This window comes from Cyprinus carpio, chromosome B14 (genome assembly GCF_018340385.1).
Source record: "Cyprinus carpio isolate SPL01 chromosome B14, ASM1834038v1, whole genome shotgun sequence".
Lineage (NCBI taxonomy): Eukaryota > Metazoa > Chordata > Actinopteri > Cypriniformes > Cyprinidae > Cyprinus > Cyprinus carpio.
Window position 1 is genome coordinate 202651 of NC_056610.1, and position 24253 is coordinate 226903.

The 24253-nt window shown below is 34.5% G+C and overlaps 1 pseudogene; it reads left to right on the forward strand.

Moving 5' to 3' along the window:
* The first annotated feature begins 9300 nt into the window (after positions 1-9300).
* LOC122134570 lies at positions 9301-22534 on the forward strand (annotated as a pseudogene).
* The last annotated feature ends 1719 nt before the right edge of the window (positions 22535-24253 follow it).

Here is a 24253-nt window from a genome sequence, read left to right on the forward strand (position 1 = left end):
GTATTATTCTTCTCTATAACTGATTATTTTTCCTAGTATATGAAGACATGATGTGTTTTTTATTTATTTATTTTCGTTAATGTGATTTCAGGAACACTTGACCAACAGCCAGTTGTGACAAACCCTGAGTACCAAATTGAGTTCTCTTTTTAGCCTCTTCTTTTGCTTGAAAGTGCAAGTTTTTTCTCTCTTTTATCTTGAAAGTGTAAATTAGCAAGACAATACACGTGCAAATGATAAACTTTAACTCTATGATGGTTAATAAATTTGTGAATCACATGCTTGCCGAACCGTAGGGCCTGGTCCATACTGATCACAGATCAACTGCGTCCCTTCCACCCCTATTCATTATTGTCACTACTGTAATGCTGCATCGCTGATGTTGTCTAGTCAGCGAAATTACAGCCATATTCAACGAAATTCAAACCCAACAGGTCAGAGGTCACCAAACGTTAACTTTAGTGCTCAGCAGAAGACTGAGATACTTTGCTGGAGTGTGTAGTCACTGATTGCTAGAAGAGAACTTGAAGTGTAGTGTGAGCACACTCTCACATGAGACACTGATGGTGAATGTTTGCTTGTCCCGGTCTCAGAGGTGTCAGACGACACTGTCGTTTTCGGGATCATGTTACATCATCTGACCCGTAACCAGCTCTCTGCCAATCCAAGATTTAGGTGAGAGGTCACAGGGCACAAATCAAATCAGCGTGAAATCTGCTGTATGTTAAAAAGCAGTCAGGACAGTCGCTTCTCCTCACCGTATCATCTTGATGTTCTCAGTTTTTGTATTAGATTTAGATTTTATTTTTAGGATTTTTTTCACTTTAATTTTAGTAAGACTTTAATAGTAATTTTATTGTTTTTGTCATTTTTCTTTACATTTTCTCTTTAATGTCTTTATAGTTTTATTTACTTTAGTATTATTATTTTTTTTTAATTGTATATAACATTTTATTTTATTTATTAGTTTTAGTTTTACTTATTTTAGTACTTCAGCATACAATGAAACTGAAAAATGTAGCCTATACAGTATATATATATATATATATATATATATATATATAAATTTCAGTTAACTTTTATTTCAAGTGTCAAATAATTTTTTTGTAAAAGCTAGAAATGATTTGCTCTTGGATACATTTTTTGAGAAACATTTGAGTTCATAGTTAGACTTTTGAATGCAGAGAAACATGAGAAACGGGACACTTGAAAATGTTGCGGGACAGAGGCTGAACGGTTGTAGTTGCTCTTTTAGACTTTCATGTATAATTGATCTCTTTAAATAATGGATGGCCAATATTGCAACACCTTCTCTCTCTCTCCAGCATGTTCGTTTGACCAGCATGTACTCACAGCAGATGTTTTGTTTCGGCATCGCTGCTGTGTTTAGGAAAGATTTGCTCAGTAATGGTTTGAAATTAAAGAGTGTTTTGCTTTTAGGTCATTTTCCATCTCAGTGACTCAGTTTTCAACACTAAATTGTGGCTACAAGGCTGTTCTACAGCAGAAACGCAGAGCGCTTCGGCTCTTAACGAGCGAGAAATTAATCACGTACAGTCAACACATGTAATTAAGTGCTGCGTTCGTCTCAGCGGGGCTCATTATCTCATATTAAGCAGCACGTCTCTGCTGAGGTCATTACTGTGCTAGCAGGCTGATATGAGGGCAGGCCTTGCTATTTTAAAGTTTGAGGTCTGTGCGATTTTTTTTTTTTTTTTTTTCTTTTTTTGCTCATCAAGGCTGTACTTATTTGATCAAAAATACAGTAAAAACAGTAAAATTTAGAAAATATTATTAAAGTTTAAATTAACTGTTTTCTATGTGAATATATTTTAAAATGTAATTTATTACTATTATATAAAGCTGAATTTTCAGCATCATTACTCCAGTCTTCAGTGTCACATGATCCTACTGATTATTAGCACTTCTTATTACCGTAATATTAATAATCATATTATTATATGGGTTTTTAAGAAAGGCTAGAGAGCATTTATTAGAAATAGAAAACTTCTGTAGCATTATAAATGTCTTTACTGTCACTTTTGATCAATTTAATGCAGTTCACATGCAAAAATGTGTATTCTGTATTTTGTTAAAACACGCATGATTTCATACACATACTCAATCAAAAGTGCTTAGTGGATAGTTGGTTCATTCTGGTATATATAAATAATATATTTATGCCTTATAGTCATGTTTTGCAGATTAGAGCTGAGAGATATATTTACATTTTGCACCGATATAAATAATCAAGTTAAGATTTGATCTATAGAATATATTGCTTTACATTTTTTTAAAATAAAAAATCAGGCATGTGATGATTAAAAAAATATCCAAAAGATTTTGGTCTGGTTAGTTATTTTCTGTGGCGACTGACAGCCATAGATGTACATTCATGTTTAATATATTCGTTCAAAGAAAATGTATTTAAAAAATAATGATTTTAGTGACAAGGCTATTAATTGTGGTAGTTGGTTTATCATGTGATGTTGATAAATGTTTTAAATAAGTGGATATTGTCAGATTTGAAGACATGCAACACTGTAGATCTGATTGAGGTATGTGGTGTTTATGAGTATTTGTCATGTGTTCTGACTGCTGCTGAATGATTAATGTGCTGGTTTGTGTTTGTTGATGTCCGTCTGCTGTCTGTGGGATCAAACTCCATGTACAGTCTGTGGCTCCTCCTGCACTCATTAGTTGTTTTCCCTGAATAATAATTGGGCTTCTTGACGGAACAGGTCACATGTCATCACCACAGTCAGTGGGAAATCTGACCCACATGACCCGCTGTGACATCAAACATGACAACAACTCCCCCGCTTCAGCGATCCAAACCTCTGTGGTGTGCTTCATGAGAAATTTTCTTTCTTTTCATTTTCCAGTTTTTTGGTGCGTTAATCGGGAAATCAGTCTTGCTGATGAATGTACGTCATCGTTCCTCTCACAGATCACTGAATCATAACGGCTCAAACGTTTTACTACTGTACTGCTGTAAAACTCAAGTTGAGTTGCTTGATACATTTAAATAAATGTATAGATTTAAGATAAAACCTTAATTAGATTTAAAGGTGAGAGTGTTTTGCCTTTGCCTGTGTTTTTATGTCGTCATGCTAACTAGTAAGAAGTGCTTATTAGTTATAATTCTAGGGCATTGACAGGTGTTTGCTGTCAATCAAGATCAATCAAGATAGAGACCGCTCACACAACACTTCAAGATCTCTTCTAGTATTCAGTGACTACTCACACAATCAGATCAGCAGATCAGAATTTGAATTAGAACCATCAGAATTCCAAAAGGAATTTTGAATGTGAGGAAGATTAATTTGTAGTGAAATTAATAAAAATAGAAATCTATTAACAGAAATAGATAGATAGATAGATAGATAGATAGATAGATAGATAGATAGATAGGTGTAGTTAGAGATAAATAGATAGTTAGACAGATGAGTTAAAGATCAATACTTAGTTGGGGCTCCTTTTGCCTGAATTACTGCAGCAATGCGGCGTGGCATGGAGTCGATCAGTCTGTGGCACTGCTCAGGTGTTATGAGAGCCCAGGTTGCTCTGATAGTGGCCTTTAGCTCTTCTGCATTCTTGGGTCTGGCATATCGTATCTTCCTCTTCCCAATACCCCATAGATTTTCTGTGGTGTTAAGGTCAGGCGAGTTTGCTGGCCAATTAAGAACAGGGATACCATGGTCCTTAAACCAGGTACTGGAAGCTTTGGCACTGTGTGCAGGTGTCAAGTCCTGTTGGAAAATGAAATCTGCATCTTCATAAAGTTGGTCAGCAGTAGGAAGCATGAAGTGCTCTAAAACTTCCTGGTATACGGCTGTGTTGACCTTGGACCTCAGAAACACAGTGGACCAACACCAGCAGATGACATGGCACCCCAAACCATCACTGACTGTGGAAACTTTACACTGGACCTCAAGCAACATGGATTGTGTGCCTCTCCTCTCTTCCTCCAGACTTTGGGAACCTGATTTCCAAAGGAAATGCAAAATTTACTTTCATCAGAGAACATAACTTTGGACCACTCAGCAGCAGTCCAGTCCTTTTTGAAGCGAGATGCTTCTAACGCTGTCTGTTGTTCAAGAGTGGCTTGACACAAGGAATCAGACAGCTGAAACCCATGTCTTGCATACGTCTGTGCGTAGTGGTTCTTGAAGCACTGACTCCAGCTGCCGTCCACTCTTTGTGAATCTCCCCCACATTTTTGAATGGGTTTTGTTTCACAATCCTCTCCAGGGTGCGGGTTATCCCTATTGCTTGTACACTTTTTTTCCTACCACATCTTTTTCCTTCCCTTCGCCTCTCTATTAATGTGCTTGGACACAGAGCTCTGTGAACAGCCAGCCTCTTTTGCAATGACCTTTTGTGTCTTGCCCTCCTTGTGCAAGATGTCAGTGGTCGTCTTTTGGACAACTGTCAAGTCAGCAGTCTTCCCCATGATTGTGTAGCCTACAGAACAAGACTGAGAGACCATTTAAAGGCCTTTGCAGGTGTTTTGAGTTAATTAGCTGATTAGAGTGTGGCACCAGGTGTCTTCAATATTGAACCTTTTCACAATATTCTAAGTTTCTGAGAAACTGAATTTGGGATTTTCCTTAGTTGTCAGTTATAATCATCAAAATTAAAAGAAATAAAAATTTGAGACTATATCAGTCTGTGTGTAATGAATGAATATAATATACAAGTTTCACTTTTTGAATGGAATTAGTGAAATAAATCAACTTTTTGATGATATTCTAATTATATGACCAGCACCTGTAGATAGATAGATAGATAGATAGAGATAGATAGATAGATAGATTGTTTACAAGCCGTTATATTGACATCTTGTACTCTTTTTAGTAACTTACCTTACCTCACTCTGTTTATTCATGATTATTTTGTGCTGAAACTGGTATTAATGTGGAGGAGATGATTAGTTGACGTGCACTTGCCGCTGCCGGGTCTGTTGAACTGAGGCACTACTGCAATCTGTTACTCTATTAAACTGCACCAAAACGCCATTTATTGTTTAAATACTACAATACAATGGACAGAATTTGAAATCTGAGACTTTGTTTCATATTAAAAGTATAAAAGCACAATGTTTATTGCAATTTATCGGATGGGAGTTGCCCTTCAAACTTCTGTCGATTAACTGAAAACAGGCTAGACTAATCCATTCTTGGGATTAAAGAATCTATATAGTTGCATAAAAATAAGAATCGATTAAAGTCGAGATATGGATTTTTTTTTAACCCAGCCCTGGTACATAGTTATAGATGTAGCTCGATAGATCTTAGTTAGATTAATGGAATTCATTGCCTATGTTGAATTCTTTTTTTAAATTTGAAGTTCATTAAATAGTTTTTCCCTGTCATTCTGATTCAACTTCCTGTGTGTTGTAGCCAATTCAGTTCTGAATTTTATAAACAAACTCTGTATCTGTTATAAAGACTGTCACATTTTGATAGTTTCACATTATAGAAGTAAGAATCAAATTCTAGCGTCACACCTGCACAGAGCAACTGAAGTGATTATTGACTTGAGTTTTGGTTGCAATTAAAGTGTTGATTGCAATTGCTGCGCTGAACGCTGCGCTGAATGAGCCGCTCGCTCCCCGCGTGTCATTGTGTTCAGCACAAACCCACAAACCCCAGAGCTGCCAAAAGTGATAAATGAGCGGCCGCTCTGCCCTTCAGGTCTCTATTGGCCGTCTCTAGGGAATCCGCGCAGTTTGTTCCTCTTGCATATCCAATAACATAAACACGCTTGTGTTGGTTGGTTCGTGTGGGTCGATGGGGTTGAGTTAAGAGTGTGAGGTATGTCGTACGTGGCCTGAGGTGTTACTGTTCATTTTCTCATCATGCATCTGTCACTCAGGATTGTGTTTCCCGCTGATGTCTGATGACATCGTCCTCTTGAGCTGCTCTCGGGGGTTCTGCTTCAATCATTTACCCACTTCTGACTTCGTAATAAAAGTATTTTATGAATCTGTCACAGTCAGAATGAGGTAATGAGGCAGAATATGGGCCACAGAAATGTTGGTATGTTTGCAGAAGAAAAGATTAATCTATTTCATATTTAATGGGAAGAGAGAGAAGAACTGAGATGTTGCAGGATAAAAGGAATTGAAAACCCACGTTAATGAAACTGGCTTGTGTGGATCAAGTTTTAGAATCTGCTGAGAGAATTCTAAAATCATAGTTCTCAAGAGATCTAGAATTTAGAATTTTTGAATTCTTTCGTCCACATTGCATGAAAATTAGCACAAATTTGATTTGATTTGTCAAAATTCATTAAGGGTTGTAAAGATTTAAATCCAGTGTTTCCCCTACCATTATATTAAGGGGTGACCCGAAGGTCAAGTTAATTTTACTTTATTTTTTATATATATTTTATATTTTCTCTGTACTAATTTGGTTCCAAATCTCTTGTCATTTTGACCTCCCTCTACAAATAGTGGATAACTTAGTAAATATTCATCAGTGACATTCATATTTTTGGATTTCTTCTTCATTTATGTATTTTATTATGTATTAATAGAAAAAATCATTGTAAATCAATTTTAGATGTGAATCTCTGGTTGAGTTGAGCCTAAACACCCATGCCAAGTTTGCAGTCTGACTTTTTTTGGTCTAAAATTACTTAAAGTTTTATGACTTAAAGTTAAGACCAGTCTCAGAAGACAAGGTCAAATTGTTTAAATAGATTTATGCAACCCGGCCTTGGAATTAAAGTCGAATTTTCATTTGCAATTCTGAGTTTCTGAAAGGAGTTCTAGAATTTCTGCTCAGGTTTCCAGGCTGACTGAGTCTTCATTCTTTCTCTCTGTTTCCATGGAGAGCGAGTGGTTGCTACAGTGCGTGGTTTCTTGGTGTCAGCACAGGGCTTCTTGAGGATTCGCTGTGACCCCGAGGGTTCGGCTGGCCCCTTTCACAATGGGCCGACCCGTTCCAGAGTCCCAGCACTGCTTTTGTTGGCACACTCATATATCAAACGCATTCTCCTGCCAGCGGCTCCAACAATGCTTCTCGAGGGTCGTTTCTGTCCTCAAACGCTCACATGCTCGCATCAAAGAGCCAGTGGGGACGGTCCTGTGATTTCGACACATGCAAGTGCTGTGAAATGAGAACAAACCCCCTCCTGAGTGTCACCAAACAACTTCTGCGCTCGTTCTTTTTTTTTTTTTCTTGGTTTTGTCTGTATGTGCAGCAGGGCTGACGAAAATCATAGTTTAAACTATATAATTTACATTAAAATACTTATTTAATTTTTAAATATGCAATTGGTTTCGCACACACAGACATGTCTGTAATCGGTTACAATGCTAAACCTAATGTATATAAATTATTTGAAATAAAATGAATGCTAATTGAAATGAAATAAAATAAAAATTTATATTATATATATATATATATATATATATATATATATATATATATATATATATATAATATATAAAATAAGAAAACTAAGGCCTAAACCAGAGCAACATTTCTCAATTTAATTAATTAGTTATTAACTAAGATTAATAGATAGGTCATTCTATGTAAATTCAACTAAATTTCTGAAGCTTCCCTGGTTAGTTTTATTTTATTTTATTTTATTTTATTTTATTTTATTTTATTTATTTTTTTTCTGAAGAAAAACATAAATAATGATAAAATCCAAAAAATGTATTCTCATGATAATAATGATCATAATGTTATTTTTTTTAATACCACATTTGTACCATCAAATATATCAAGAGTAATCCTTATTTTTTTCATATTTTATTTAATGGTAATAATGATGCTATTTTTCTTAAATTCTTTAACAGTGAAATATTACAATAGTAATATTTATTTTTAATATTTTATTTAATAATAACGATGATGCTATTTTTCTTAAATTCTTTAACAGTTAAATATTACAATAGTATATAGCAATATTACAATATTTAATATTGTATTTAATAAGAATAATACTAATAATAATAATAATGTTATGATTTCTTTCTAAAATATATTTTTACAGTGAAATATCACATTTTCTTTTATAAATTTTATTTAATAGTAACAATTATAATGATTATGATAATGTTTTGATAATGATTTTTCTTAAATACTAGTTTTAACTACAGTTAAAATTACAGTGGTTATATTTATTTTATATGTATTTTAATAATTTTTTTCTTAATATTTTTACAGTCAAATATTACAAGTCATTTATTTCTAATATTTTATTTAATAATAATAATAATAATAATAATAATGAAAATTTTATTTTTATAAATGTTTTTTTTTTTTTTTTTTTTTTTTTTTTTGCAATATATTTAACTAAATATTTTTTGCATATCTGTCTATTTTGGAGACTCAAGTGCATAGTGACCCCAGATTTAGTTTTTGACCACTGAAAATGTGACCACAGCATTTGTTTTCATTGTCTGTCTGTAGTTTTACCTTCTCTGTGAGTCTATGGATGAATCTGTTGTGTATTTTTACACCGGCAGAGAATCAGGACACAATTTCACGGCTCTGTTGCAGCATGTCTCATCCAAAGACGCTGTGAAATCTATGCAAATTCAGCCCAAAAAACCCAAGAAACCCGCTGCTCTCCTGCTGCGTGTGTCCTCAACGCACCGCGGCTCTAATCTAACTTTGAAATTCCTCTTCATGCCCTGAGCGCTGTGTCTTCATCACATAAACACAAAGACTGCTCTATGTTTGTGTGTGTGTGTGTTTCTCTCTCAACTACACACACACCTTTGATTTATTGTCTTGCAAGAAACATGTTTCACTGTAATATAATAAATATATATAATATAATATTATATAAATATTTCACTGTAAAATAAAATTATTCTAAAAATACTGTTGTTTTCATTATTATTAAATAAAATTAAACAAAATAACAAATACTATTGTAATATCCACTGTAAAAACAAGTTTATTATTATTATTATTTCAATTTAGATTCTTCCTTGTAAACATTTTTTTCTGACTTTCATATTCATGTCTTTCAGGTGTGCTGGTATCCACTGGGATATTGTAGTGATGATTATCTGTCAATCACAGCAGAGCCGGCCCCCTCCAGCAGTTTGTGACCAATCAAAAGTGGACAAGAGGGCGGAGTCAGTTTGACTGACAGGCGAGACATCCACTCAAATTCTGAGCCCCGCCCCCTCTCTTCAGCTCAGCGATGGTCACATAGAAGCACAGACACATTTCTGTTGCACTTATTTTACATCCCAGTCATGTAAATTGAACTTTAGCCATCGGTTTTCCTTCCTTCATCTCTTCCTCTCTATTTGTTTGTGTGATGCTCGGCGTGCTCCGCCTGCGCCGTCTCGTTCGCCAGGTGCAACTACAGACCAGCTTCATCTTCCTCTTCCTCCTGTGCATCCTCAGCGTCTTCCTCTCTTCCTACTTCCTGTTCGTCATCAAACGAGAGCTGGAACCATCGTTCGCAGCAGGACGCGCAGCCGATGACCTCTACGTGACCTCGTCTCGGCCCCTCCCCTTCCTGTCTGGAGCGGGCGGGACGCTGTCATCTGATGGCTCTCTGACGGATCCGGTCGTGCTGGTGTTCGTGGAGAGTCCGTATTCACAGCTCGGACAGGAGATCGTGGCCATCCTGGAGTCGGCAAGGTTTCGCTACCAGATGGAAATCTCTCCCGGAAAAGGAGACATGCCCACATTAATGGATGGACAGCGGGGCCGCTTTGTGCTTATTGTATACGAAAACATCCTGAAGTATGTGAACATGGACACCTGGAACAGGGATTTACTGGACAGATACTGTATCGAGTTTGGAGTGGGAATGATCGGCTTCTTTAAGGTGAGCGACTCTATATCACTCCTTCAGCTCTGAGTCTGAATTACCAAATTCTTGCTGGGAAAAGTACACTACCGTAAGCAGTGAGGTTTGTAACACCTGGAGAAAATGATCCAGTAGTCTCAAAGCTTCTTGACTATCTTGAGCTAGAGATTATGTTGACATTACAGACAGCAGACAGGGCAAATATGCCGCCTCACAGTCACCCAGTCGTCCTGCTGCGGGGGCTCTACAACCGGAACCGAACAATGTACAGGACTCCCTGAGCTAGTCGCATCCAAAGCTGTATCTAAGACCCTCACATCCTTACTATCCTCAGTTAAAGTTTGCATGTCATGCAATGCATGTCTAGTTCTAAAATCTTCTCTGTCAGCCTAACTATTTCCCTGCATTTATCACATGTGAATCCCCCAACAGAGAGAGATAAACTATACACGTGGCAAGCGGTGCAAACAACAATAGCAGGAGAAAAAGCCATTACTCACTGTGATTGATGATTGATTCAGACTTACCACTGTTGTTTGATGAGCTCGTGAAAAACAGAGTGAGAGAGAAAAGAAAACGGTAATAGACGTGAATGGAAACAGGCGAGCTGCACTCGTGGGTTTATTTTAAGGTGAGCTATCAAATTAGCCAGATCAGTTTGATAGACAATATCAGAAATATGTGGGGAATAAAGTTAGATTTTATAGAGATTCAACAGAAAAGTGAAGCTGCATGGAGCTACAATCGCAGACAGGAACCGTCCTGAAGTCTTTGGACTTTTTTTTTTGAGAGCTATCCATTTTAACATTTATTAGACTTTAATTTATTAGATTTTAACATGTATTAGACTTATAATTTTTCATTTAAGTGAACCTAAAACAATCTTTACATAAACCCATTATAATCAATGTCATATTTACCTGTGCCCTTCAGGAGAAATACACAGAAATTGAATAAAGTTATCAAACGCTAAAATTCTAAATTAAATATAGATGAATCCTTAAAGCTATAAAATTTATTGATTTCCTCTCTTTTTTTTTTTTGATGAACAATCATCACAGCAGCTGGTTACTAGTTTGTTTTGGCTGCTATTTCTTTAAGAGCTGCTGCTGCTGCTCAATGTGACGCAATGTGACAAATCTCTTTACCTTTTCTGACCCACTTCAGGTCTTAAAGTCTCTATTAAATGAACTGAGGAGTTGAATCAAGGGTGTTAGATGAGGGAGACAGTGCTGGGCTGCTCCAGGACAGTTTTAAAAACCATTTCAGAGACATGTTCTTAAATGTGCATAACATATTACATGCATGCACAGATTTAAGGGGCTGTTTACATTGTGTCTTTTGCGTGCTCAAGTTCGTTATTTCTATTGCAGATGTTCATAATTGAAGCGACATGTGAATGGCCCCTAAGGCACCTTTAACCCTTGTGTGGTGTTCATATTTTTGTTACTCAGCCAGTGTTCCCCTGGCCATGGGGTCTTATGGCAAAAAATCCCACTAAATTGGACAAAAATGCTCCTGCACAAACAAATTATATATATTGCGTCTGTTTCTTAACATAGTGACACACCATACTGAAACCAAGGATTCACATATTTTGCTACACACAAATATTTAACACCGGATCATTTTTCTCAATAAATAAATGACAAAGTACAAATTTTTGTCCTCCTTAGTTTGATTGGATTCTCTTTGTCTACTTTCAGGATTTGTGTGAAAATCTAATTATTTTTTTGGTCATATTATGCAGAAATATAGAAAATTCTAAAGGGTTCACAAACTTTCAAGCAACACTGTATATATATATATGCATGTGTGTGTATGTATTTTATATATGTATTTATTCCTGTTTCTTTTTTATAAATGTATTGTTCATCTTATTTTGTTTTGACACTTGCTCATTGATTGAGACTGATGTGTGTCAGAATGCTGTAGTTATGATATTGACAAGTAGAGACAAACCAGTTAACCAGGAAGAGGCATTCTTTTCTTGATAGCATTGCTTTTTTCTTTAGACTTTATTTTTTGAGCATCTTGCTGTGTAGCATTATGGTAAGTGGTCTGAGATATCGAGTATGAATATCCCGCATCAGACTCTGGATGAAGTGCGGCTTGCGTGTCAGATTGTGTGATGTCACTTCCTGTCTGTCCCATCAGGCCAGTGAGAACAGTCTGCTGAGTGTTAAGCTGAAAGGATTCCCGCTGTTCCTGCGCTCCAACCTGGGCCTGAAGGACTGTACTGTCAACCCCAAATCCCCTCTGCTGCATGTCACACGAGCGCGACAGGTCAGCTCATGCTTCAACGCTCATCCACTCAAACTTTCCCAAGACTTCATGACCCCAAGTCCTAGAATTTGTTCTCTTTCTCACAGATTTTTTTTTTCTCTCTCCAAAAACAGTTTATTCTTTCTGTAAAAACTTTCTCTTTTCAAAAACTTTTTTTTCTCTCTTCAAAACGTTTTTCTTTAAAAACAGTTTCTCTCTTCAATTAGTTTAATCAAAATTTTGTCTTTTCAAAAACCTTTTCCTCTCTTCAAAAATGTTTTTTTCCCCATTTCAAACACCTCTTTCTTCAAAGACTTTTTTCTCTTCCAAAACCTATCTTTTCAAAAAATTACATTTTCAAAGCTTTTTTTTTTTTGCCTTCAAAAACATTTTTCTCTTTTCAAAACTTTTTCCTCTCTTCAAACACTTTTGTTCTCTCTTCAAACACTTTATGGATCAAAATAAAAAATAATTTGGAGAGTAAAGAAAAAAAATTTTGGAGGGAAAAATATCAGAGAGATTTTTTTTGGTTCATGGCTCCTGTAGAAACTTGAATCACAAATAAAGTATTTCTTTTTCTCTTTATGTCTCAGGTGTTAAGCGGCCCTCTCCCCGGGGACGACTGGACCGTCTTCCAGTCCAATCACTCCACCTACGAGCCGGTTCTTCTGGCTAAAACCAGTTCGGCCGAGAACACTGGACTCATACACACGTCTGTGGTTCAGGATCTCGGTCTTCATGATGGGATCCAGAGGGTTTTGTTTGGACACAACCTCTCCTTCTGGCTTCACAAGCTGGTGTTTGTGGATGCGCTGTCCTTTCTCACCGCTAAGAGACTGTCCTCTGTTCTGGTCCCTGGAGCGATTCATACTGGTGTACATCGTGATATATTTAGTGGAAAGGAAGGGACCAGGATGAAGGTGGGCAGATGGTGAAGGTGTGTTAAAGAGATACATCCATTGTTTTTGAATTTTTTCCAGGGTTATTTAAAGAAACTGTGCAAAGTAAAGAAACTATGGGAAAATAGAGCTAATGTGATTGGGAAATCACAAGATTTTTATTTATGTTTTGAATAAAAAAAAAAAAAAAAAAAAAAAAAAATATATATGATATATATATATATATATATATATATATATATATATATATATATATATATGGGGAAACATCTCATGAAAACGATATTTCACATCAAAGGGGAAAAATATGAAATTAATAAAAATAATTAAGATAATTAAGTTTGTCCATTATTGACAACAAAATCACAAACATCATTATCATTACCATGTCTTGTCCAGGTATTTTATACTCATTATTACAGTAATTGGAGTCTAATGAGAATCATCACTGAAAATCATTAGTCTTTTTCACTGTTTAAAGTTTACTGTCCCAGATTTTTGTCAGCTGAAACCCTTTGAATGATGACAATTTCTTGAAATCCCTGAGATCTTAAGTTAATATTTCAAAATAATTTCAAAACAATACATTTGCATGTTCAAAATTCTCTGATGTCGGTTAATAGTCACGTGGCATGCAGGTGAACAAATAAAATATTTAACAATTCTTAAGTATTTTCATTTGAATTTGAATTTTAATAATTTATTTTACATTAAAATATTAAATAATATAAATGATAAAATAATCATTAAAATGTTTTTTTTTATTTTTTTAATGTTTTTTGTTTTTGTTTTTGTGCCACACTAATGTGTAATAGTGATGCAACTACCATGAAAATAATGCCACAATGCAAGAAAAAATCTTAAAAATGCTTAATATTTTTTGTGCTAAACATAATTTCTTATTTTTCTCCCCTTTAAATGTATTTAAATGTGACCTGAACATGTTTATGACAGATTTTTTTGAGATTCTAAACAAAAGATCAGCATAAAATCATCATTAAAGTCTGTAAAAGTAGTGCGTTCAACTTATTTGTGACCACTGCTGTGCATTTCATGTCTTCTGAACTCATGCCATGACTGTATGTGAGAATCAGACACAACTGTTAATATTCTTCTGAACTTTCCCTTTAATCTCTCATGAAAAAAATGTTCATTTGTGTCTGTTCAGATGGAAGCAGAAAAACTCAGCTCAATGACGTGTTTGTGTGTGTGTGTGTGTGTGTGTGTGTTTGTGAATCTGAGTGTGTTTGTTCACTTTAGTGAAAGAGTTTAATGAGATCGTTTTATTCACTTGCCACATAAACATGCATGTGAGTGTGTGTTTGATAGTGTAGATGAATATGATGAAACTCAGAGCAAATACACACAATCATTTGAATCATGAAAACAAGGATGTCAGACACATCTGATGGATTCTACCGTGAGTGTGTGTGTGTAAAAAAAAAACCCTTCACAGTGTGTGTGTGTGTGTGTGTGTGTGTGTGTGTGTGTGTGTGTGTTTGCTGTAGTTTATCTTCAGAAGTGAGAGAAATCTAACAAACTTTCCTTCACAGACGCTTTCCAGACTTCATCATATAAAAAACCACCATCACATGTTCACAAAAAATATTTATAGAGTGAATAAAAATAATAAAAAATGTGTGTGTATCTTCTCAGGCGTTGGTTGAAACTCAGAATGAGCTGCGCATGTCGATTCCAGATTTCACTTTTAACCTGGGCTTCTCAGGGAAGTTCTTCCACGCAGGTGAGTGAAACCCACACAAGATCAGCTTTTGAGGAGTCTTGAATTTATGTCATTTTTAAGTATAAACATCCATTTTATTTGGATTAAATATTTATATATCAATATGTAAATCCATAATTAATGACAAAATTAATACTAAAACACTCCCTTATAAATATATGTGTGTGTGTGTGTGTGTGTGTGTGTGTGTGTGTTATTTCATATATTTGTATATTAATATGTATAAAATTATATATATAATTTAATTTAGAAATATTAAAAATGAAACACCGTTTTTAAATGCTAGATATATGTGAATAACTGTGTCAGGTACTGATGAGGAGGATCGGGGTGATGATCTGCTGCTGTCGTATGTTGATGAGTTCTGGTGGTTTCCTCACATGTGGAGTCACATGCAGCCGCACCGCTTCCATAACCAGAGTGTGTTAGCAGAGCAGATGATGCTGAACCGACGCTTCGCAGAGGTCAGACGCGTGCGCACGCACACACACACACACACACACACACACACACACACACACGCACAGAGGTCTGGAGTGATGTTTCATCGGGTGTTTGTCTTGTAGGATCACTCCATCCCGACTCATCTGGGTTATGCGGTGGCTCCTCATCACTCCGGCGTGTATCCCGTCCACATCCAGCTGTACGAGGCCTGGAAGCGCGTATGGGACATCAGAGTGACCAGCACTGAGGAGTATCCACACCTCAAACCCGCTCGATTCAGACGCGGATTCATTCACCGCGGCATCAGAGTGAGTGTGTTGTGTGTTGGTTGAAAAGCTTTTAAAACAATATTGTACGTAAGCCGCGTTTTTTCACAGACTCACAATTGCATAAAAAACATTTGTCACATTTTGTCCCCTAATGACAGTCTGATCTCTTAAATCATCATGAAGCACAACAGCAAGAGCGTTTAACACTCTGCTTGGATAACTCACCACAGTTTTTGAAATGATGATTATTCGAAATGAATATTTATTCCTTTATCCACACGGGACAAATGGACCTGGCAAAACATTTAAAGGAAAAAATAGGATGTGTTTTCAGTGTCATCAATGGTGACAAGTATATTTTGCAATTTGTAAAATAATTCTGAAAAACATTGTTTATATCATTATTTTATAGTTATAATGACTTTATTGAAACATTTTAGTGAAACAGTATTGCATGTATTTTATAATAATTATACAAAATATGAAATAATAAATAATTATAAATACAGAAATAACTAACATAATTACATAATTTCCATAAAATAATTATAAAATAAAACTGAACTATTAAAATAACAAAATAATATAGTGCTTATCGGTGTAAATAGTTCTTTTGTAATAATAAAATAATAATTTTGTAAACATAAAAATAACGCAATGAAATTATTTGTTATTTTTAATAATTATTTCATAATTATGAAATAATATATATTATATATATTATAAAATATATAAATTATATATATGATATTATTTCATATTAAATTTATAGTTTCATAAAAATATTATTTTGTAATTACTGTAAAAGAATTATTGAATAATATTTAAATCTAAAATTAAAATAATGGATTTCCACTCTATTCATAACCAGTTATTCTACATAAATACTGCTTAAAGCAATACATCTGACTGGAATAATATGATCGTCACCTCGCACTCACAGTTTTGATTCAAATATTTTTTTTTATTAATAATAATATTCACAACAATCAATGGAAATCAACCACACGGACAACTGCACATCACCAACCGAATAACCTCAAAAACTTAAAAATTTAATACATTAATACATCAAAACAGATCCGCAGATGCGCAGCTCCCATGCAACTCTTCTATGGAAATCAATGACATCAATGCAACTCTTCAGTTCAAATCCCTGTCGTTTCAATTTGAAGACCTTTAAAAATCAGCTCTCAAGACGCTGTTTTGTCAGAGATTAATAATCTTGCTCGCTCGTCTTTCATATCGATTTGCTAACGAGTTTGGATCTCCTGAGTTCAGTGTGAAATGTTACGAATATTCATTACTCACATCTGAGTTCATTCCCCCAGATGATGCCCAGGCACTGGAGCCCATGTGTGTGAAGGGAGAACTGATTGTGTGTGTGTGTTTTGCTCAGGTTTTGCCCAGGCACAGGACGTGCGGTCTGTTCACACACTACCATCTTTCTAAGGAGTACCCCTGGCGGTTCCGCAGGAGCTGTGAGCGGATCATTGACGGAGGGGAGCTGTTCCTCACTGTCCTGCTCAACATCCAGTCCTAGTCCTTCTTTACAACTCTTACACATCAAGCGTACGCTGTGCTTATGACTGTACTGTCAGCTGGACCTGGGAGATATAGCTGTAAAACCAGGCTAATAATTTTCAGCATTTTGATGATGCTCTGTAACGCATCTTAACTATGTATATATTTGATTTATATATAATGACTTGAAAGGGTGTTTGTGTCTTTTTTTTTCCTATCAAGAGAAACGAAGATGATTGGAATAATATTAAATTATTAATAATTCTAAATGGCGATAAAAATAACTGAAAATCATTATGCATTTATAAAAATATATTATTTTAATATTTATTTTTTATAATTATGAAATGATCTAAAATATAAAATAATTATTACATAAGAAATAACTGTAAAATAATTATGAAATATTACAAATAAAGTAATTAAATAATTCAAAATAATCAAGATTTGAAAAAAGATGATGTTTTAATCAAGACATCTTTTTAATAAATGAAATCAAGGAAGGATAATATTTAATAATAAAAAAAAAATAAACAAAAAAAAAAAAAATAAAAAAATCATATTTATCCAGACAAGACAAATGACCTGCAGAACATTTGAAGGAAAAAAATCCATCCGAGGCTTATTAATGTAATTTATTATTTTTTGTAATTGTAAAATAATTATTTATTTTTATATGTAATAATTTATGAAATATATGTAATGTAAAATTAATTCTGAATTAATTAATCATAATAGTTATACAAAAATTTTAGCATTATAAAAAAAATAGCTGTTTTTAAATGGTTATGTGTGCATTGTAATTTTTCATTAATTATTTTAATATTTTATGTAATTTCATAATTATAAAAAATAAAATAATTATGAAATAATAATACATATAAAACAATTACTGAATAATGGTTTCATAGACTTACAGACACTACAGAAATGGTATTTGCAGTGAACTGGCTTTGATTGGCTGAAGTGTGTTTGTTTCTCAGATTAGCATCTTCATGACGCATCCTGTCGAACTACGGGAACGACCGCCTGGGTTTGTTTCACCTTCAAACGGCTGCTTCAACTTCCTGCTCACCTGGACACACCGTGAAACTACAGACGCTTCCTCCCGCTGCAGCTGCCGACAAATACTTCCAGATGTTCCCGTCTTGACACCGCGCCGCTCTGGCAGGTCTGTGAACGAGACCGTTTTAAAGCCTACTACAGGAACCAAAATATCACCGCGGCTTAATCTGCATTTTGAAATCTGAATAAAATGCTTATGAGGTGACTTAAAAAGCACTTAATCCAGGAAGAACCCGCCAGCACTTTCACTGGGTGATTGGCTGCTGCTTAGTGCTCATGTACATAAAGTCTCCAGCATTTACTTCCCGACTGGTCTCAGCTCTCCTGTCGGTCTGCTTGTGACGCTTTCTTCTCTTCGTCCGTCAGTGAAATCTGTCAGCGGTGTGATCTTGGTGTTTAGGACCCCTGTGAGGATAAAGACACAAGGAACATTTGGGTCGAAAGAGAAACCTGTGACCGTTTCCCCCAAAACTTTTGCTGCTCATTGGCCCTCAGAAGACAGGTAAGGAGCAACAGCGCCACCTGACAGACGCATGCAGTACTGCACACACCCTTTACACTTTATTGGCATGATTGTTTTTTAAAACATTGTCAAAGCGTACACCAAACAAGTAATAAGAAAAAACTATTCAATTAATAGTTTAAATTAACAGTTAAAACAGTGTTAAAATAAAGTGCTTATTAATGAATTAGAAAAATATCTTATGTATTATAAAAATTAAAAAAATCTTTTTTTTTTTTGTTAGAAACTAATGACCGATCTCATCTAAAAAGAAATTAGATAAAATCACTATAACACACAAATATATACTTCTCATAAATTAAATATACTTTAAATAAAAAAAATTTAAAAAAAAACATATAAAAAAAAATCATTAAAACAAAAACAAAAAAACTAAAAACAAAACAGAACAAGTATTATTTAAACTTATTTTAACTTTTAATTTTATATATATATATATATATATATTGCATATATATATATATATATATATATATATAATATATATATATATATATATATATCATATATATATATATATATATATATATATATTGTACTGTATGTGTAATTATATATATGAATATATATATATCTATATAGATATATATATATTAAAATTACTAAAATGACTAAAACTTAATAAGAAAGATGTATATATAATTTTTTAAATAATAAAAATGACAAAAACACTACAAAATTTCAAACAGAACTTTAAATGGGAAATATCAAAATAAAAAAATCTATAATAATAGTAATAAAAAAAAGATAGGATATTCAAATATTTACACATCTATATAATAGTATATGAATGAGAACTGTAATAACAGAGATGGTTCAAGATTTTTCAAAGTTTTTTTTTTGTTGGTTCTGCCTCAGAGGGCGGCTCTCTATCTTTTCTCTGGGCCATCCTGATCTGAGCATAATTACCATTAAAGAGACTGTTGCGGTGAGAATCCATTCGTTCAGCGGTCACAGTTCTCACCGTGGGGCATCGACTTGGTGCGTGTCAGTGAGCTTCCACATCACACCTGCTTGTTTTGCCTTTATTTCTCATTGTTTTCTCATCTCGTATCCTGCAGTTATTGGAGTATTCCCCCTCCCGTCCAACAGCAGCTCTGATTATTATTTTGAGAAAAGTGCCAGTTATTTTGATTCAGATGTAGCTGCGGTCCGAGCCGCAGCGCTGCTGCCCAGAGCGAAAATCATCACGGTTCTGAGTGACCCTGTGCACAGAGCTTACGCCTGCTACCAGGTACACATGACAACATTTCTTCATTAACAAAGCATTAAGGCAAGTAAGAGACTTTGTAAAGACAAAATCATTTATTAATATGCAGTACCATGACTTTACCACATTAACCATCCTTTAAGCAGTGGTATTTGCAGTTAAACTGCAGTAATCGCAATTAAAATATCATTTATGAAATGTAATGTTTTTCATTTTTGTGTGGTATCACTATTATCAGTAATGTTTTTAACCATAAAAACACTTCAAATCATGATACTATAGTTATTGTAATATGATACTTGGCTACTGACTCTTTTAACCATCAGTATAGACTAAAAATGTAATTAATTCATTATTATTTAAAACATTTATTTATTAAAAGAACAAATTAATACAAAATGATAAAATAATACATGTAAAATTGTATTTGTTTTTGTTTATTTATTTAAAAACATGTCTTGGTTATTATAAAAAGAAGGTAAACAATGTTTTTAAAATTTGTTATCAATAAAATAATTCAATTTCATTCTTCCTTGAGTTCATTTAATATTTCTATATAACTGTAAATACAGTTAGAATCATGATACTGTAGTTATTTTTCTAGAATTTTCCTAGTATTTTGTTTACATTTCTGTGCTAAATGTGGTTTGTTGTGCATACATTTATTTGTAGTATTTTGGATGTAAAAAAAAAATTACAGTTTGAACCAGCAATATAGACTAACAATGTAAAAATGTAAAATAATTAATGAAAATAATAAATAAATAAAGATATTAGTAAAATAATAATAAGTAATTATTTTTTTATATTTCTATGTGTTTTTTCTATTTATTTATTAAAAAACATTTCCTGATTATTATACAAGTAGGTAAATAATGTGGATTATTAATATATTAATATCTACAGTGTTTGGTGTATGTCCATTTTAACAGCGTTTTTTTTCTTCTCTCTCTTCAGCATCAAAGAGCACATGCTGACCCTGTGGCTCTGAAATACTCTTTCCATGATGTCATTACGGCATCCCACAATGCACCTGTGAAGCTGCAGGTCCTTCAGAAGCGTTGTCTGGCTCCAGGATGGTACGCCACACACCTCTCACGCTGGCTCAGACACTACCACCACGACCAGGTCTGTGCGTTTAGCAGCATGTGGACTCGAATGTTCTGATACAAGCAGCTCTATTCTGCGTCATACTTCATTCATTAAACCCTCACCGATTCTGGTGTGGACGTCAGACATTGAACACAGCTCCAGCGTCAGTCATGGCTAAGTCCAGACATTTCGGGTTTGGAGAACGAGTCGATTACCGCAAGAGACTAGCTGATTGTTGAGCATCAGCTTGACATTCAGTCCCATGGCTTTCTTTCTTCAGGCATAAATGAACAATCGTTTGAATTAAATACACTCAAAAAAGCTTTCAATGAACTTCAAATCAATGTTAGTTTTTAGGTCTGGTACAAGTTCATTTACAGTTAACAGATAAGTGTGTCCGTTAAACAAAAACGTTAAAACAGTGGGGGAGAATGCAAGTTAAAACATGATTCATGGGTAGTCTTAGGTTACATTCCCCATTTTTCAAATGTAAGTGAATTGAATATAATGAAATTATGTTTGTGCTCAAGAACTGTTTCTATCATGCTCATTTTAACGAAGCAGCAAACATGAACTTTTTGAGTGTAGATTGGGAAAATAGACAGTTTCTGTTTATATTGTGAATATAGTTACCCATAACTAAAAACCTTTAAGACAGCTACCCAAAGTTGCTTAAATGAATTTCAACCTTTATTTAGTCAGTTAATAGATAGACTCATCAAAACAATAAGGTAGCTATACGTTTTTAATAAAACATTATTAGATAAATTAATTGGGGTTATCCTTCCATTAATACACTTCCGGTGAAAAGTTTGAAATAATTAAGATTTTTTGAAAGAAGTTAGCTCTTCTGCACCAAAGCTGCATTTTTTTGATCATAAAAAAAAAAAAAAAAAAAAAAAACAAAAACAGTATAATTGGGAAATGTTTTTCTTTCCATGTATTTTAACGAAATGTATTTTCTGTGTGAGTACATGGTAAAAATGTAATTTATTCCAATGATGCAAAACTGAATTTTCAGCCATTATTACTGAATATCTGAATGATTTCTGAAGGAATCGTGACACTAATGACTAAAGTCTCCCCCCCCCCCAAAGTAATGATGCTGAAAATTCAGCTTTGCATCAAAGAAGTAAAATTACATTTTGACAATATATTCAATGTAGAAAAATCAGCTATTTTTGCAGCCTAATAAGATTTCACAAAATTAAAATAAACATAAGATCAAATAAATAAAAAAAAAAAAGAAAAAAAGATCTAGATTTAATAGTGACTAGTTGGCCTCTATCAGCATGAGATTTAATAGGTTGGACGATAGTGGCCTCTATCAGCATGCAGAACCTTTTTTATAACAAATATCAGGAATGTTTGCAGAATGTTTTCATCTCCTTTCTACACTTTTTTCCAAATGATGTTTTGCAAGGTTGTTGACCCAAGAAAGGCTTCTGGTGTCAACTGCTGGACGGAGGAGGTAGTGAGACCCAAGTGTTTAGGGAAGAGTAAAAGGACAGAGATATGCAGACATGGACATACAAGTAACACTCTTCTTTCACTTCATTGAAATTATGTATTGAGTTTATTGTAAGAAGAAGTAGAGGAAATACACATTCACAGTCTGTCCCTCTTCATCAGTCTCAGGTGTTTTTGAGGAGCTACTACAGAGATGCTAATATCCAGCTCTCTAAAAATGCGGTATAAAGCGGGGGACAGGTTTCTGCCCGGCTGGACTCAGAGAAGGATCTGCTCAACATCAGGTAAACAGAGGGCTCTCGTCTGGGTCTGGAGTGCCCTGAGACTCTCAGAGTCGAGTCCACCGATGGACGTACAGGAGACTGGAGCTGTTTCTTACCTAGATGACTTTGAACTAAAAACCAGTTTAAAGAACTGTGCTTTAAAACTCACTGATACTAACTTTTGTATACTATTTATGAGCGGACACACCATCTGTCCTGTTAGGTGAACAGACTGTGCTGAACTAATATGAAGATAAACAATTTGATTGCTGCAAAGGAAAAAGAGACAATGCAACCTATAAATTTTTTTGTTTACTCCACAAATTTGAATACAGACTCCAATATGATTTATAAAGTCAAAAATCATGCCAAATGAAACTGTGACGCTGATATGGACATTTTGTAACTTTTGGTTGTTACGTTTTTAGTTAGTTCTCTGTTTTGTTGTTGTTGTTGTTGCTCGGGATGATGGTTTTACATTTTCTATCGGGGAATTTTAAAGGAGTCGATTTACTTTACTGTTAAGCTGAGGACTTCCTTTCTTCTGGGAGAACGCTTGTTGAGCTCAAAAACCATAAAAAAATGACCAAAAGTCCCGATCAGACAGTAGTGCACTATATCCCATCTCTTCAGAATCAGGAAACCATGTGATGCTCTATATGACAAACAGACTGAAAATGTCAATGGTAGTTGCATTTTATTCATGTTTAATCTTTTGTGTTTCCAAGCGGAAGAATGTCCCCATACAGGGTTTCGAACCAAAAATGTGAGAGAAAACCTCATTAATTTTTTTGGGTGAATTATCCCAAAACAGGCCTGTTAATGTTAGTTTTTTATTTTCTCATTAAACAGATAACTGGTGATTTATTCAAGGTAAATGTGTTATTAAAGCAATAGTTCACCCCAAAACTAAAATTGTATAATGTTTGCTCTCAGTGTTGTTCAAAACCTGTATAACAAAATAATAAACACAAATGTTTACATTTTTTTCTTTCAAACGCTTCATCAGGTTTAATGTTAGTAGTTGTTAAACACACCACAGGCTCTCATAAATGCATTATGATTTATTTATATACACTGAACAAAATTATAAACGCAGCACTTTTGTTTGTTGCCCACCGATTTTTCATGAGCTAAAACTCTAAGTCTAAGACTTGTACACAAAAAGGCCTGTTTCCTCTCAAATATTGTTCACAAATTCTGTCTAAATCTGTGTTAGTGAGCACTTCTCCGGTTGCCGAGATAGATCCATCCCGACATCTCACATATGGCATATCAAGATGCTGATTAGACAGCATGAATATTGCACAGGTTGCCTTTAGGGGGCTTGCCCACAATAACAAACCACAATAGGCCTTTAGTGTACATAGAATAAAATCTTCAATCTTTGAGTTCAGCTCATGAAAAAACAGGGGGCACAAAACAAACAAAGTGCTTTGCGTGTTATGATTTGTGTCAGTGTAACATACCCCCACCCCCACCCCCATAAAGGTCACCTGTCATTTTCGACTGGAGCTGGTGTGAATTTCTGTTCATTGCATGATATATTAAATATTGGGCAGATGTTGAAAATAATTAAACTCAATGTGACCTTTGGAAAACCCATCACAGTTTTATTACTACAGGGTTTATATTTGGTAACGCCCAAAACCCGTGATTCGTAAAAAAGTTTTCTATGGATTTT